The sequence below is a fragment of the Leuresthes tenuis genome, unplaced genomic scaffold (assembly GCF_036924035.1).
Source record: "Leuresthes tenuis unplaced genomic scaffold, fLeuTen1.0.hap1 SCAF_5, whole genome shotgun sequence".
Classification (NCBI taxonomy): Eukaryota; Metazoa; Chordata; class Actinopteri; order Atheriniformes; family Atherinopsidae; genus Leuresthes; species Leuresthes tenuis.
This window is the reverse complement of record NW_027325359.1, coordinates 25,253,385-25,265,298: the sequence shown is the minus strand read 5'-3', so window position 1 is coordinate 25,265,298 and position 11,914 is coordinate 25,253,385. Positions and strand designations below refer to the sequence as shown.

At 44.4% G+C, this 11,914-nt stretch overlaps 5 non-coding genes across 5 annotated transcripts; all 5 read left to right on the top strand.

Moving 5' to 3' along the window:
• The first annotated feature begins 1,065 nt into the window (after positions 1-1,065).
• On the top strand, positions 1,066-1,179 carry LOC140308204 (U5 spliceosomal RNA). Its single transcript, XR_011916171.1, has one exon. It is a non-coding gene; the product is annotated as a U5 spliceosomal RNA (small nuclear RNA).
• A 285-nt stretch (positions 1,180-1,464) lies between these two features.
• Positions 1,465-1,655, top strand: LOC140307851 (U2 spliceosomal RNA). The gene has a single exon (XR_011915879.1). It is a non-coding gene; the product is annotated as a U2 spliceosomal RNA (small nuclear RNA).
• Positions 1,656-2,066: 411 nt separating this feature from the next.
• LOC140308202 (U5 spliceosomal RNA) lies at positions 2,067-2,180 on the top strand. Its single transcript, XR_011916169.1, has one exon. It is a non-coding gene; the product is annotated as a U5 spliceosomal RNA (small nuclear RNA).
• A 308-nt stretch (positions 2,181-2,488) lies between these two features.
• Positions 2,489-2,679, top strand: LOC140307959 (U2 spliceosomal RNA). Its single transcript, XR_011915977.1, has one exon. It is a non-coding gene; the product is annotated as a U2 spliceosomal RNA (small nuclear RNA).
• Positions 2,680-3,090: 411 nt separating this feature from the next.
• LOC140308318 (U5 spliceosomal RNA) lies at positions 3,091-3,204 on the top strand. Its single transcript, XR_011916276.1, has one exon. It is a non-coding gene; the product is annotated as a U5 spliceosomal RNA (small nuclear RNA).
• Positions 3,205-11,914: the final 8,710 nt, after the last annotated feature.

The following is an 11,914-nucleotide window of genomic DNA, read 5'->3' as shown; positions in this document are numbered from 1 at the left end:
AGACATGTGCAGGCACCTGTTCATCTACTGTTCTATCACTATGAATTAGTTTATCTATTATCAATAAGGATACTTCTACAACTACTATCAAAGTATGTCCGGACTTCTTATGTTGTCAGTTGCTATATATGAATAAGTGGGTAGCTACTGACAAGCATTAAGCATGTCACACAGCCCAAACATATAACATTTCAGGACACACCACACAGTTAACAACCACAGTGAAGCGTGTCAAAGCCCAAACATGTAACATTCAACGGGACACTTACACAACACATTCAAATCAAACAGTCAGACAACATACAAGAACATATACCCCAGCCGGCATTGCTCCCTGCCTATTTTCCTACAGCTCACTATGTGTGCGCACACCTTTATTCACAAACTCTTCAACTTATACTCTTTTACCGAAGCTGCTACAGCTCGATTGGCCGAATACCCTTAGATCCTATTTCGGTGAATTTGACATCTGCCTTACATGTAACAGATTAGCGATTTAGTTTGAGTGAAGGAATTCATTTTATAGCAAAATCCCAAATCGTGAAGAACTCATGAAAGTAAGCTTATTCTCGGATTCATGAAACTTTAGATTTGCTCTGTCTTTTACTGCAAAGTACAACGTTGTTTTTTTTGTTTAAATCTTTCTAGACATGGTAAATATGAAGGACAAAGCAGTTTTAACATAGTTTGAGTGAAGGAATTCATTTTATAGATAAAATCCCAAGAGTCTGCTGAGAAACAAGAATGAATGAGAAGTAGACTTTAACACGGCTCTAGGAGCGAGCCGAGTGTGGGCTAACCGGGAGAATTGCTTGAAAGAAACGCGACACCGAATGAGCGGTCAGAACAAAGCCTCAATACGGTTTTCCCGTGGTGTTTTTGTTGCTGCCTTGTCTTTTGCACAGAGTAAAAGACAAGGCAGCCATCGAATAGGGCCCGATTGTTCCTACTTGGTCAGCCGAGGAGCAAGGGGGGGAGCAAGCGTCTCAACCAAGCAAAGCTCACCATGGGGAAGGTGGCTATGCCAACTAGCCTGATGCCCTGCTCCCGCAGTGATGGATAATCGTACTCTGGTTTCTCTTCATAACGTACAAGTCTTTCGCCTTTTACTAAAGACTTCCGTGGAAAGCAGCACTAATGAGTTGTTTCTATTTTTGGCAGGCTTTACCTTTGCGGGTGAAGCCCTTTCCGTCTGTGCAAAAGAAATCTTGTTACTGTGCAGAGTGACTTCTCTGAGTAGAGTCGCCTTACTTGTTGCAACTGTGCCGATGTTGCTTGGATGGTGCTTGCTGGAGCGTGCGGGAGTGCAAAGTTATACCATTTAAAAGGGCTGAAGAGTGCTCAGTGCAGCGGGTGGGCGGAGGTGCAAAGTGACACTCTGGCCACCTATGGCCATAAAAAGAACACCGCTACAAGTGCGCATTGTGCCAGGAAGGGCCCTTGGACGTGAACCAGTGGACAGATATCACTTCTCGGCCTTTTGGCTAAGATCAAGTGTAGTACCTGTTCTTATCAGTTTAATATCTGATATGGCCTTTGTACGAGGACTACATATTAAATTGATTTTTAGCAATAGGAGTTGAAAAAGGAGCTTGCTCCGTTCACTCCAAGCATCGACCCGGTACTGCAGTGCCGCTGGGAACGGTGCGCTCTTCTCTGCTCTTGTGAAAAAGCAAACAGTGGTGCAGGATGGAAGTTTCAGGGAGCCCAAGATGAAACTTTCTTTTAGTCTGCTGAGAAAAGAGAGTGAATGCGAAGTAGACTTTAACACAGCTCTGGGGGCAAGCCGAGTGCGGGCTAACCGGGAGAATTACTTGAAAGAAACGCGACACTGAATGAGCGGTCAGAACAAAGCCTCAATACAGTGTTCCCGTGGTGTTTGTGGCTGCCTTGTCTTTTGCACAGAGTAAAAGACAAGGCAGCCATCGAATAGGGCCCGATTTTTCCTACTTGGTCAGTCGAGGATCATGGAGGGGGAGCAAGCGTCTCAACCAAGCAAAGCTCACCATGGGGAAGGTGGCTATGCCAACTAGCCTGATGCCCTGCTCCCGCAGTGACGGATAATCGTACTCTGGTTTCTCTTCATAACGTACAAGTCTTTCGCCTTTTACTAAAGACTTCCGTGGAAAGCAGCACTAATGAGTTGTTTCTATTTTTGGCAGGCTTTACCTTTGCGGGTGAAGCCCTTTCCGTCTGTGCAAAAGAAATCTTGTTACTGTGCAGAGTGACTTCTCTGAGTAGAGTCGCCTTACTTGTTGCGACTGTGCCGATGTTTGAAGCTGGAGTGCAACGTTGTTGCTTGGATGGTGCTTGCTGGAGCGTGCGGGAGTGCAAAGTTATACCATTTAAAAGGGCTGAAGAGTGCTCAGTGCAGCGGGTGGGCGGAGGTGCAAAGTGACACTCTGGACACCTATGGCCATAAAAAGAACACCGCTACAAGTGTGCATTGTGCCAGGAAGGGCCCTCGGACGTGAACCAGTGGACAGTTATCGCTTCTCGGCCTTTTGGCTAAGATCAAGTGTAGTACCTGTTCTTATCAGTTTAATATCTGATATGGCCTTTGTACGAGGACTACATATTAAATGGATTTTTAGCAATAGGAGTTGAAAAAGGAGCTTGCTCCGTTCACTCCAAGCATTGACCCGGTACTGCAGTGCCGCTGGGAACGGTGCGCTCTTCTCTGCTCTTGTGAAAAAGCAAACAGTGGTGCAGGATGGAAGTTTCAGGGAGCCCAAGATGAAACTTTCTTTTAGTCTGCTGAGAAAAGAGAGTGAATGCGAAGTAGACTTTAACACAGCTCTGGGGGCGAGCCGAGTGCGGGCTAACCGGGAGAATTGCTTGAAAGAAACGCGACACTGAATGAGCGGTCAGAACAAAGCCTCAATACGGTGTTCCCGTGGTGTTTGTGGCTGCCTTGTCTTTTGCACAGAGTAAAAGACAAGGCAGCCATCGAATAGGGCCCGATTTTTCCTACTTGGTCAGCCGAGGAGCAAGGAGGGGGAGCAAGCGTCTCAACCAAGCAAAGCTCACCATGGGGAAGGTGGCTATGCCAACTAGCCTGATGCCCTGCTCCCGCAGTGACAGATAATCGTACTCTGGTTTCTCTTCATAATGTACAAGTCTTTCGCCTTTTACTAAAGACTTCCGTGGAGAGCAGCACTAATGAGTTGTTGCTATTTTTGGCAGGCTTTACCTTTGCGGGTGAAGCCCTTTCTGTCTGTGCAAAAGAAATCTTGTTACTGTGCAGAGTGACTTCTCTGAGTAGAGTTGCCTTACTTGTTGCGACTGTGCCGACGTTTGAAGCTGGAGTGCAAAGTTGTTGCTTGAATGGTGCTCGCTGGAGCGTGCGGGAGTGCAAAGTTATACCATTTAAAAGGGCTGAAGAGTGCTCAGTGCAGCGGGTGGGCGGAGATGCAAAGTGACACTCTGGCCACCTCGAAAACCGAGGTTACATCCAGTACCAGGGGCAGCCCAAGCTCTGCCGCAAGTGTGGTGAGCATGGGCACCTGGTTGAGGCTTGTACCAAGGTGATATGTGGGAAGTGCAGAGAAATTGGGGACACTTTTGGAGAGTGTCCAAATGGCAGGAAATGTAATCTCTGTGGAGAATTAAATCACCTCTTCTGAGATTGCCCTAAATCTTTTGCCAACAAATTAAAGACGGTAAAGCCACAGTCAAGCCAACAAAGAGAAGGACCAGAGGTGGCAGTTGGTGAACAAAGTGAAGAGGTTGACCCAATAAATTCAAACTTCCCGCTAAAAGCTTGGATTGGAAGTGAGGAGCAAAAAGGAGAGGGGCCTGTAGAGGCCTCACCACTCAGTGCTGAAGTCTGTGAGAATTCACAGGCAGAGGGTGGAGCTAAGCTAAATGAGGAGGAAGAGCAGACAGGTGAGTCTAGTGAAGGTACTCACCTCCCCGAAGGTCAACAGCCGAGGAGGACGGCATCTGAGTTGTCCTCTGATTCCCTTTAGCTCTGCAATCAACCCCCAGGGACTCAAAGTTAAATGCAACATTGCATCAGAGGCCAACACGAGAGTCCGAAAAGGAGAGCTAGTTTCCCAAGAAATAACCTGAGTGTGTAATTTGTTTTGATAACTTAGAAAAACGAAAATGACATACCTACTTTCCTTTATCCTTTTAATGGTTCTCACCTTCTCAACACTAAATGTGAGAAGTGTGAAATCAAAGACAAGAGCCCAGAGTATTATATCCTTCTTAGACTCCATAAAATCAGATGTGTTTTTAATACAAGAATGTGGACTACCTTTTTTGAAAAACCATAGACAATGGGAGGAAATGTGGCCCAATTTATCGATATGGAGTGGCTCAAATCAAATTAAAAATGATGGTGTGGCCATTCTAATTAAAAATCCGCATGTTCTGGTGCGAGACGGACGGGCACTTTTAGCACACTTGAATTTTATGGGGCAAGACTTTAACCTCTTAAATATTTATGGTTTCAATGGAAAAAATGACAGGTATGACCTTTTAGAAGATTACTCACAAACGGGTAAGAAATGGTAGTATTGCCAGACAATACATGATCAAAACAGGGAGCGGAGGTGGTTCAGCTGCAAGGTGTGAATTTCTGACTAAAGTTTGTAAAAAGCGCGTAAGACAAGGTGCGAATGCCCAACAATGTATGATCAAAAGAGGGAGCGAAGGTTTTCGGCTGCAAGGTCTGAATGTCCAACCATAATTTGTAAAAACCGGGGAAGAAAAGGCTCGAAAGCCCGACTATACACCATCAAAAGCGGGAGCGGAGGTGTTCAGCTGCAAGAAGGTGTGAATGTCCGACCATAGTTGGTAAAAAGCGGGTAAGAAAAGGTTAAAATGCCCGACTGTACACCATCAAAAGCGGAAGCGGAGGTGTTCGGCTTCAAGAAGACGTGAACCTCCGAACAAAGTTTGTAAAAAGCAGTTAAGAAAAGGTTCGAATATCCAACCAAACATAATCAAAAGCGGGAGCAGAGCTTTTCGACTGCAAGTAGGTGTGAATGTCAGATCATAATTTGCAAAAAGCTGATGAGAAAGGGTGAGAATGCCCGACTATACACCATCAAATGCGGGAGCGGAGTTGTTTGTCTGTGAGTAGGTGTGAATCTCCGACCATAATTGCTGAAAAATGTGTTAGAAAAGGTAAGAATGCCGGTCCATACATCATCAAAAGCGAGAGAAGTGGTGTTCTGCTGAAAGTAGGTGTGAATGTCCAGCCATAATTACTCACAAACGGGTAAGAAAAGGTAGTATTGCCAGACCACACATGATCAAAACAGGGAGCGGAGGTGGTTCAGCTGCAAGAAGGTGTGAATGTCCGACTAAAGTTCAAATATATTAACAAAAGCGGGAGGAGAGGTCTTCGGATGAGAGTGGTTGAGAATTTCCAACCATAATCTATAAAATGCGGTGAAAAAAAGGTGTGATAGAACACTAAAAGGTGGAGCGGAAGTGTTCGGCTGCAAGAAGGTGTGAATGTCCGACTATATTTGGTGAAAAGCAGGGGAAGCAAGGTCTGAATGCCCAACCTTACATCATCAAAAGCGAGATCAGAGGTGTTTGGCTGCAAGAAGGCCATAGTTTGCCAAAAGCGGGTAAGGTGCGAATGACCGACTAAATATCAACAAAAGTGGGGGCGGAGGTCTTCGGATGCAAGTGGGTGTGAATATCCCACCATACAAGTATGGTGGAGAGGAAGCTGTGAATTGCTGACCATAGTTTGCAAAAAGCGGGTGAGAAAAGGTGCGAATGTCCAACCATACGTGATCAAAACAGGGAGCGGAGGTGTTTGGCTGCGACAAGGTGTGAATGTCCACCCATAATTAATGAAAAGCGGGCAAGAAGTGGGTTCGAATGCCCAACCACACATCATCAAAAGCAGGAGTGGATGTGTTCGGCTATAAGAAGGTTTGAATGTCCGAGCATAGTTTGTAAAAAGCGGGTAAGAAAAGGTTCGAATGCCCGAACATACACCATCAAAAGAGGGAGCGGAGGTGTTCCGCTGTAAGAAGGTGTGAATGTCCGACCAGAGTTGGTAAAAAGCGGGTAAGAAAAGGTTAAAAAAACCCGACTGTACACAATCAATAGCGGGAGCAGATGTGTTCGGCTACAAGAAGGTGTGACAGTCCGACCATGGTTTGTAAAAAGCGGGTAAGAAAAAGGTGCAAATGCCCGACAATGTATGATCAAAAGAGGGAGCGGAGCTTTTCGGCTACAAGAAGGTTTGAATGTCCGACCATAGTTTGTAAAAAGCGGGTAAGAAAAGGTTCGAATGCCCGACTATACACCATCAAAAGCGGAAGCGGAGGTGTTCCGCTGTAGACGGTGTGAATGTCCGACCATAGTTGGTAAAAAGCGGGTAAGAAAAGGTTAAACTACACGACTGTACACAATCAATAGCGGGAGTGGAGTTGTTCGGCTACAAGAAGGTGTGAAAGTCCGACCATGGTTTGTAAAAAACGGGTAAGATAATGTTCGAATTCCCGAATATATACCATCAAAAGCGGAAGCGGAGGTGTTCGGTTGCAAGAAGGTGTGAACGTCCGACCAAAGTTTGTAAAAAGCAGTTAAGAAAAGGTTCGAATATCCAACCAAACAAAATCAAAAGCAGGAGCAGAGCTGTTCGACTGCAAGTAGGTGTGAATGTCCAGCCATAATTACTCACAAATGGGTAAGAAAAGGTAGTATTGCCACTCCATACATGATCAAAACAGGGAGCGGAGGTGGTTCAGCTGCAACGTGTGAATGTCTGACTATAGTTTGTAAAAAGCGGGTAAGACAAGGTGCGAATGCCCGACAATGTATGATCAAAAGAGGGAGCGGAGGTGTTCGGCTGCAAGGTCTGAATATCCAACCATAATTTCTAAAAACCGGGTAAGAAAAGGCTCGAAAGCCCGACTTTACACCATCAAAAGCGGGAGCGGAGGTGTTCAGCTGCAAGAAGGTGTGAATGTTCGACTAAAGTTTGTAAAAATCTGGTAAGACAAGTTATGAATGCCCGACAATGTATGATCAAAAGCGGGAGCGGAGGTGTTCAGCTGCAAAGAAGGTCTGAATGTCCATCAATAATTGCTAGAAAACATGAAAGTAAAAATTTCTAATATCAAACCGCGCATGATCATAAGTGGGAGAGGAGGTGTTCAGCTGCAAGAAGGTCTGAATGTCCATCAATAATTGCTAGAAAACATGAAAGTAAAAATTTCTAAAATCAAACCGCACATGATCATAAGTGGGAGAGGAGGTGTTCAGCTGCAAGAAGGTGTGAATATCCACCCATAATTCCTGAAAAATGGGTAAAAAAAAGGTGCGAATGCCCAACCATACATCATCAAAAGCAGCTGTGGATGTGTTCGGCTACAAGAAGGTGTGAACGTCCAACCAAAGTTTGTAAAAAGCAGTTAAGAAAAGGTTCGAATATCCAACCAAACATAATCAAAAGCTTGAGCAGAACTGTTCGACTGCAAGTAGGTGTGGATGTCAGATCATAATTTGCAAAAAGCTGATGAGAAAGGGTGAGAATGCCCGACTATACACCATCAAATGCGGGAGCGGAGTTGTTCGTCTGTGAGTAGGTGTGAATCTCCGAACATAATTGCTGAAAAATGTGTTAGAAAAGGTAAGAATGCCGGTCCATACATCATCAAAAGCGAGAGAGGTGGTGTTCTGCTGAAAGTAGGTGTGAATGTCCAGCCATAATTACTCACAAACGGGTAAGAAAAGGTAGTATTGCCAGACCATACATGATCAAAACAGTAAGCGGAGGTGGTTCAGCTGCAAGAAGGTGTGGATGTCTGACTATAGTTTGTAAAAAGCGGGTAAGACAAGGTGCGAATGCCCGACAATGTAAGGCAAGGCAAGACAAGGCAAGTATATTTGTATAGCACAATTCAACAACAAGGTGATTCAAAGTGCTTCACAGAGACATTAAAACAGAAGAAATAAAAAGCATGATTTAAAATTTAAACAAAAGAAGGAAATAAGAACAATAGATAAAATCAGAAAAAATTATATATATGAAAGATAAAATCAATAGTTAAAACATGATTCCGTTTTGAAACTCAAGCTTATTCAAATGCAGCTGAAAATAGATGTGTCTTCAACCTGGACTTAAATACACTGAGTGTTTCAGCTGATCTGAGGCTTTCTGGGACTTTGTTCCAGACATGTGGAGCATAGAAGCTGAATGCAGCTTCTCCATGTCTGGTTTTGACTCTGGGAACTGATAAAATACCGGATCCAGATGACCTGAGGGGTCTGGAAGGTTCATAGTGGGTCAGGAGGTCACTGATGTATTTTGGTCCTTGACCATTCAGAGCTTTATAGACCAGCATCAGAACTTTAAAGTCTATCCTCTGATGGACAGGCAGCCAGTGTAAAGACTTGAGAGCTGGACTGTGATGTGCTCCACTTTTTTGGTCTTAGTGAGGACTCGAGCAGCTGAGTTCTGGATGAGCTGCAGTTGTCTAACTGACTTTTTAGGCAGACCTGTAAAGATGCTATTACAATAATCAAGCCTACTAAAGATGAATGCATGGACTAGTTTTTCCAGGTCCTGCTGAGACATCAGATCTTTTAGCCTTGATATATTCTTAAGGTGATAGTAGGCTGACTTTGTTAATGCCTTAATGTGTTTGTCCAAATTTAGGTCTGAGTCCATCACTACACCCAGATTTCTGGCCTGGTTGGTCGTTTTTAGATTTATAGATTGAAGCTCTGTGGTGACTTTCAATCGTTTATCTTTGGCTCCAAAGACAATTACCTCAGTTTTGTTTTTGTTTAGCTGGAGGAAGTTGTGGCACATCCAGTCATTAATCTCCTCAATGCATTTTCCAAGGGCCTGTACAGGCCCTCTGTCTCCTGGTGACATTGTTATATACATCTGTGTGTCATCTGCATAGCTATGGTAGTTTATTTGGTTGTTTTTTATAATCTGTGCCAGTGGGAGCATGTAGATGTTAAACAGAAGAGGTCCCAGGATGGAACCTTGGGGAACTTGTGATTCTTGTCTGCTCAGATGTAAAGTTACCTATTGACACAAAGTACTTCCTGTTCTCTAAGTATGTTTTGAACCAGTTTAGTACAGTTCCGGAAAGACCAGCCCAGTTCTCCAGTTGTTTGAGTAATATATTGTGGTCAACTGTATCAAAGGCAGCACTGAGATCCAGTAAAACTAAGACTGACATTTTTCCACTGTCTGTATTCAGACATATGTCATTAAACACTTTGGTCAGAGCAGTCTCAGTGCTGTGGTGCTGTCTAAAGCCTGACTGGAAGGTATCATAGCAGTTATTTTGTGTTAAAAAGTAATTAAGCTGTTGAAAAACCGCTTTTTCAATGATCTTACTTAAAAATGGGAGATTTGAGATGGGCCTGTAGTTGTTCATTTGCATCTTATCAAGATTGTCCTTTTTCAGCAGAGGTTTAATTACAGCTGTTTTTAGTGGCTCTGGAAACACACCTGACGTTAAGGACAGGTTCACAATCAGTAACAGGTCTGACTCCAAAGTCTTTGAGACCCCTTTGAAAAAACCTGTTGGTAGGATGTCTAAACAGCAAGAGGAGGACTTCAGGTGACGTAAGATGTCCTCCAGGTCTTTACTGTTAATGGGTTGAAATAGTGTCATGGTGTTTAAACCGGTTTTCGGTGGACACAGTACATATGCTGAACCTGCTGCTGATGTACCAACTGCTTGTCTAATATTTTGGACTTTGTCTATGAAGAATTTGGCAAAGTCATTGCAGGCCATGGTGGAATGGAGTTCATTTGCCACTGACACAGGAGGGTTTGTTAGCCTGTCAACTGTAGCAAATAAGGCCCGAGCATTATGACTGTTTTTGGTGATGATGTCAGGGAAGTAGGATTTCCTTGCATTCCTCAGTTGTAAATTATAAAAGTGAAGTTTCTCTTTATAGATGTCATAATGAACCTGGAGATTTGTTTTTCTCCATCGGCGCTCAGCTTTCCGACACACTCTTTTCCCATTTTTCACCAGTGTGGAATTTCGCCATGGAGACTTCTTCCTTCCAGAGATAACCTTCACCTTAATGGGAGCAATAGTATCCATAACATTTAACATTTTAGTATTAAAGCTACTGACGAGCTCACTGACTGAACCCCCGGACAGGGCAGGTGCTAAGGAGAAAACCTGGTTAAAGATCTTACTACTGTTTTCAGTTTTGAGATCACTGCTGTTGAGACATTTGTGTGCACTGAAATCGTACTCTCAAAGAAAACACAGGAATGGTCAGACAGGCCCACATCAGACACAGTAATCTTTGAAATGCTTAGACCCTTGGAGATCACTAAGTCTAGAGTGTGCCCCCTATTGTGCGTAGGCTCTGTTATATGCTGAGTCAGCCCAAAGTTGTCCAGAGTGTTACTCAGGTCTTTAGTCCCTCTGTCCTGAGGATTGTCCATATGGATGTTAAAATCACCAACAATAATTATACAGTCAAAATCAACACAGATCATAGACAGCAGTTCACTGAGGTCTTCAGAAAAATCTGAACAGTATTTAGGGGGCCTGTAAATATTCAGAAACAGGACACTGGGTGAGGCCTTCACCTGTATAGCCATATATTCAAAGGACTGAAAACTTCCAGGAGATAACTGCTTACATTGAAAGGATTCATTGAATAAGACTGCGACCCCTCCTCCTCTCCTGCTCACTCTGGCCTCGCTGATAAAACTGTAACCAGGAGGGGTTGACTCAATAAGAACAGCAGCACTGTTATTTTGTTCCAACCAAGTTTCAGTTAAAAACATAAAATCCAGGGTGTGCTCAGTGATAAAATCATCAATTAAGAATGTTTTCCCAGCTAAAGACCTAACATTTAATAAAGCCAACTTAAGTGTTTTAGAGGTATTATTTGCCCCCTCGTGTTTGGGTGCAGTCTGTGGCACACAAGGTATGTTTACTTTATTTAAAGATCTTTTTGAGTGCAACTCTCTGTGTTTTGACTGGGTCACATTTCTCCTTCTGTCACCTAAAAGTACAGAAATTTTAAGATCTTCTAATAAACAGGGTCCCAGCTTGTCCTGGGAAAAGTCACGACTGTCAGAATTCACACAGCCTGGACCCCTCACACATCACACATCAGACTGCGGAGACAGTACATGGTGGCAGCGTGAAGGGACAGAAGGGGGTGGGGCTGGGCTCCGTCGCTTCGGCTGCTCTAGTAGGGGCGGGGCTCGGCGGGGAACCTTTGGCCGCTTTGGTGGGGGGTTTATGGGGGATAAAAAGGGATTGGGCTGGGGGGTAGATCTAAGCCCAGCATTGACCCGTTCCATCATCTCCTCAGTGAATTTCAGGTGAGGGGAGGAGGAGGGAGAAAGGGAGGGTGAGGAGCACAATGACCTGTCAGGGGTTTGGGGGGCTGGGGAAGGTCCTGGTCCTGGTCCCTGGTCCTGGTCATTAGTGCTGTTGAGAGGGTTTGGGGCAAATAAAGACCTCTCTTCTTGCCTCTGATGTCTCTCCCTTCCAAAGTTCCTCTTGGGTGGGGGCAGATGGAGTTCCTCCTCAAGGTTTCTGCTGGGATTTGTTTGTTCCTCTCTATGAGATAACTCCTTGTTTATCTCAGCCTTGGCCCCGAGCACAGATGGATGACGTAGGAAATAAAATATGTTGGAGGTGAACAGTTTCACCCCTGACTTGTTAAAATTAAATCCATTTGCCATGTATGATCAAAAGAGGGAGCGGAGGTGTTTGGCTGCAAGGTCTGAATGTCCAGCCATAATTTCTAAAAACCGGGTAAGAAAAGGCTCGAAAGCCCGACTTTACACCATCAAAAGCGGGAGCGGAGGTGTTCAGCTGCAAGAAGGTGTGAATGTTCGACTAAAGTTTGTAAAAATCTGGTAAGACAAGGTGCGAATGCCCAACAATGTATGATCAAAAGCGGGAGCGGAGGTGTTCAGCTG